This window comes from Cetorhinus maximus, chromosome 21 (genome assembly GCF_964194155.1).
Source record: "Cetorhinus maximus chromosome 21, sCetMax3.hap1.1, whole genome shotgun sequence".
Taxonomy (NCBI): Eukaryota; Metazoa; Chordata; class Chondrichthyes; order Lamniformes; family Cetorhinidae; genus Cetorhinus; species Cetorhinus maximus.
Genome location: NC_135899.1, coordinates 32177290 through 32182546, shown reverse-complemented (window position 1 = coordinate 32182546; position 5257 = coordinate 32177290).

The window sequence follows — 5257 nt, the reverse complement described above, 5'->3', positions numbered from 1 at the left end:
CCCACGCCGAAAGCTTGTGCGCTACATTCAACGGCAGGGCTGTATTCATGAAACCGATCGTGCCATATTGTCCGCTCATGCCACTGATCATGCCTGCTGCCAGCGGGCACGGAAAATCCCACTCATAGACTGGGATAGGAATAGTGTAAAGGGACAAGAGGGGCACTAGTTCCTGGAATGTGTTCAATATAATTTTCTGCAGCAGTATGTTTCCATTCCAACAAGAGGGCAGGGACTGTTGGACCTGGTTCTGGGGAATGAGTTGGCCCAAGTGGATCAAATATCAGTGGGAGAGCATTTCGGGGACAGTGACCATTGTATCATAGGTTTAGGTTGGCCATGGAAAACGACAAGGAACAATCCAGAGCAGGGGTAATTAATTGGGGGAAAACCAACTTCGATGGGATGAGAATGAATCTGAATCAAGTGAGCTGAAATCAAATGTTGGCAGAAAAGACTGGTTGAATAATGGGCCATCTTCAAAGAAAATGTATTGCAGACAATGTCGAGGTACATTCCTTGAAGGGGAAAGGTAGGGCAAATAAATCCAGAGCACCCTGGATAATGAGAGCGATAAAGGTGAAGATGAAAAGGAAAAAGTGCAAGTACAACCAAATGTCAGGTAGAAAATACAATGGAGAATCAGGCTGGATGTAAAAGGATCAGAGGGGAAGTGAAAAGACTAATGAGAAAAGCAAGGAGAGAGCATGAAAAGAGAATGGCAGCTAACATAAAAGGGAATCCCAATGTCTTCTATAAGCATATAAATGATAAAAGGATGGTAAAAGGACGAGAAGTGTCAATTAGGGATAAAAAAGGGGATATCCACATGGAGGCAGGAGAAATAGCAGAGGTATTAAATGAGTTCTTTGCATCTGTCTTTATAAAGGAAGAAGATGCTACCCAGGCTGAGGTGTGAGAGGAGATAACTGGTACAATTGAGAAGGAGGAGGTGTTAGAAAGGCTATCTTTACTTAAGATAGATAAGGTACCAGGACCGGAAGAGATGCATCCAGGTACTGAGGGAAGTGAAAGTGGAAATTGCAGAGGCACTAGTGATAATCTTCCAATCTTTTTTAGACACAGGGGTAATGCCAGAGGACTGGAGAATTGCGAATGTTGTACTCTTGTTCAAAAAAGGGTGCAAGGATAAAGCCGGCAACTGCAGATCAGTCAGTTTGACTTAAGTGGTAGGGAAACTTCTGGATATAGTTCGGGATAAAATCAATAATCACTTAGACAAGTGCAGGATAATTAAGGAAAGCCAGCATGGATTCATTAAGGGAAAATCATGTTTAATTAACTTGCTGGAGTTTTTTGTAGAGGTAACAGAGAAGGTTGGTAAGGGCAACACTGGTGATGTATATATGGATTTCCACACAACAGTCTTGTGAGCAAACTGCTATCTCATGGAATAAAAGTGAAAGTAGGCACTTGGATAAGAAATTGGCTGAGTGACAAGAAACAAAGAGTAGTGATAAATGGGTGTTTTTCAGGTTGGAGGAAGGTCTGCAGTGGAATTCCCCAGGGATTAGTGTTGGGACCCTTGCACTTCCTGATATATATTAATGACCTAGACTGTGGTCTGCAGGGCATGATTTCAAAATTTGCAGATGATACAAAGATTGGAAATGTTGTCATCTGTGATGAGGATAGGCTTGAACTTAAAAAGGACATAGACATGAGGTGGATTGGGCAGACGTGACAGAAGAAGTTCAATGCAGAGATGTGTGAGATGATTCATTTTGGCAGGAAGAATATGGACAGACAGTATAAAATAAAGGGAGAAACTCTAAAGGAGGTGCAGGAATAGAGGGATCTCGGCGTTTATGTACGTAAGTTATTGAAGATGGCAGGGCATGTTGAGAGAACAGTTAATAAAGCATAGTATCTTTGGTTTTATTAATAGGGATCTTGAGTACAAGAGTAAGGAGGTCATGTTCAACATGTATAAGACGCTAGTTAGGCCTCATCTGGAGTACTGTGTCCAGTTCTGGGTGCCATACTTGAGGAAGGCATTGGAGAGAGTACAGAGGAGATTCACAAGAATAATTCCAGGGATAAAGAACTGTAGCTATGAGATTGGAGAGGTTGGGAATATTTTCCTTGGACAAAAGAAGGCTGAGAAGAGACTTGCTAGAGATATTCAAGATCCTGAAGAATATGGACAGGATTAATAGTGAGAAACTGTTCCCACTCAAGATAGCATCAAGAACTAGAGGGCACAGATTCAATATAATTGACAAAAAGAGTAAAAGTGATGTGAGGAAAAGTTTTATCACCCAGAGGGTGATTGGAGTCTGGAACAAACTTCCTGGTAGGGTGGTGGAGGCAGGTTCAATTGAGGTATTCAAAGAGGACTTGGTTTGCTATCTGAAAAGAAAAAATGTGCAAGGTTACAGAGATAAGGCAGGGGAGTGGGACTAGGTAGAATACTCTTTCAGAGAGCCAGTGCACACTCGATGGGCCAAATGGCCTCCTTCTGCATGGTAAAGAATCTGTGAACATCTGCAGACAGATCCATTTATGTTTAATGGAAAATCCTTCCTTATACTTCTCCAGGTGGATTGAAGTTAAACGTATGCACTACGACCACTGAAACAGTCATTTGAGCTTTAAAGGAAATCTTTGCAACACATGGCATTCTGGACCAGGTTGTCTCCGATAATGGTCCGCAATTCACCAATAACTGCTTCACACACTTCACATGGGTTTGTGCGTCTCACAGGTTCCCCGAGATATCTGCAGTCCAATGGTGAGGCCAAAAGGGACTTCTGCATCATCAAAGCACTACTAAAGAAGAATGAGGATATTCTGCTGGCACTCCAAACTTACAGATCTAATCCACTGCAATGTAGGTTTGCACAGTCCAAGCTATTGACGGGCAGAAAGCTCTGAACACAGTTTCCCATCCTACCCAAACATTACTTCCAAGGCTAGAAGTCCAGGATTATCAAAGAACAAGAGCAGTCCTATTAAAAACACTAGGCTTTCAACAATAACTGGAGATACCGTAGCAGGAACCTACCGAGGTTGATGGAAGGAAAAAAGATATGGGTATAGGACCAAGGCAAAGGAGAAGTAATAGTCCAGAGTGATGACAATCAACAGAGATTTTATTTAGTACATACTTCAGAAAGTACTATACAAAGAAACCGGAAAAATCTTATTTCTATTTATCAAAGACCATCAGTCATACATTTGGAAGAAGTAGATGTTGAGTCAGAAATTAACAAAGGACCAGAGACTTCAACCCTCAGTGGAGACCATTCAAGTCAAGAAGAAGTTCAAAGACTATTGATCTCCCAGGTCTGACAAGAACACAGTCAGGGAGTATTGTGAAGCCTCCTGACAGACTGAATCTGTGAAGTCAGAGACTTGGGGTAGATGGGGTAGTATGTAAATATGAACGTAATAAAGTATGAATGAAAATTGGGGGAGATGTAGTATTAGGGTTTGTAAGGGTTAATAGGTGGGACTGTGTAAATAACACCTTCCATAATGATGATGTAAGAGAATCCATGACTAAGAATCAAGATAATGTTCATAGCTCCAGCAGAGTAAAACTAGTCATGCAGATAGTTCAGTTGTATCTAATAAACCAGTTACTGTTTAGATATACCAATATCTCAGCAATCATTCCTCAGCTAGACCGACCAACATACAGACAGTTTCCTGAGAGTGGGGCGGAGTCAGATTCAACTGTGGTCTTCAAAAAAAGCATTGGATAATTATCTGAAGAGGAAAAAATGCACAACTATGGGTAAAAGGCAGGGGAGTGGGACTAGCTGAGTTACTCATGCAGAGAGCCGGAATTCGTGGAATGTCTCCTTCTGTACTTAACCATTCTATATTCAATGATAGTGATTCTTGCTGGGGAGTGCATGTAATGCTAGGAATGAACTAGTTTGCTTTACTTAATGGTGGATTTACCTGTCCATACTATGGATGTTAATGCTTATACCTATATCCACCAGGATGTGGTGGTCCATTTGCTTCCTGATGTCTCAATTCTGTTGTAGTGATTAATAATATACTGTCTGGTCTCACAAATGAAGAATGCCCATTTTGTTCAATGTCCCAGAGAGTGACTGTCATTCACATCACCTCAGAAATAGCTTTATAAAGACTCACTGCCTAGGTGACCTTTGCTTGTTTTCAGCACCTGAAAAGAATTCTTTGAGGAGGTGATAGATGGAAGAAATGCAAAATTGGTCTACATAGCCTTTCAGAAAGTCTTTCACAATGCACCAAAGAGAAGACTATTAGGGATAAAAGTAGAATTAGAGGAGGGTAGCAAATTGGATTAAACACTGATTAAAAGGAAAAAAGCAAAAAATAGAGTTAAAAGCAGTTTCACAGATGGTTTAAAATGGCTAATGGTGTCCCACATTGTGCTGTTTTGGATGTGTCCAGTTCACTGTTTATTGATGATTTGGATTTGGGCTAGAATGACTGGCATTGAAATTTTCAGATGTTGCTAAAATAAGAGCAATTCTAAGTACCACAGGAAGCTGCATTTGTATGGCAGCCCAAGTGGAGGAACAGAGCTTAGAATGGCAGTATGGTAGCTTTGAGAAAGAGTGTACCACCTTTTTCTGATATAGTGTGTGCCACATGCTTGTTGGGTCTCTGGTCCTGACTCCAAACTTATCCCTTTAGTTTCGTGCCTCTATTAAAGAGGCCACCAGGTCGGAGTTCCTGAAATTGGCTGCACTTCCTTTGTCCTTTGCTACAATCCTTTTAATCAGTACAGTACACAGCAGGTTTTATTGCCTGAAGCTGCACCAGGTCTTTTCCTTTCCCCCAGCTCTTTCCTCTCCCCACCCACCCCACCTCACCCCACCCCTCCCCCCCACCCATTCCAGTAGGACCAGCTAGGGCCAACTCCTGTCCCTGTTTTCTGCCCATATTTTTTGATGCAGACTACATTTAAAAAGTTGCCATCCCTCTTGCTATGCAACTTGCGGCAAGGTCAGTAAATTGGTTAGGACAACAGCTGCTAACCATATGCCATAATTCTATATACCCCCAACTCCCTGTAAACACTACCAAGGTATTTTCAAGGGCAGTTCCATACCTCCCAACTAAAACTGATAAATTTCCTGAGCAGAGAGAATGGGCTGTTCATTGATGCAATCAGAGCATTTGGAGCTTACAGAATTATTCGCGAATGAAAGATTAGTGAAATGTCCAGTGCATTTTCTTGACTGTATCCATAGATTGAAAGACATCACGATGATAGTCATGACATAAC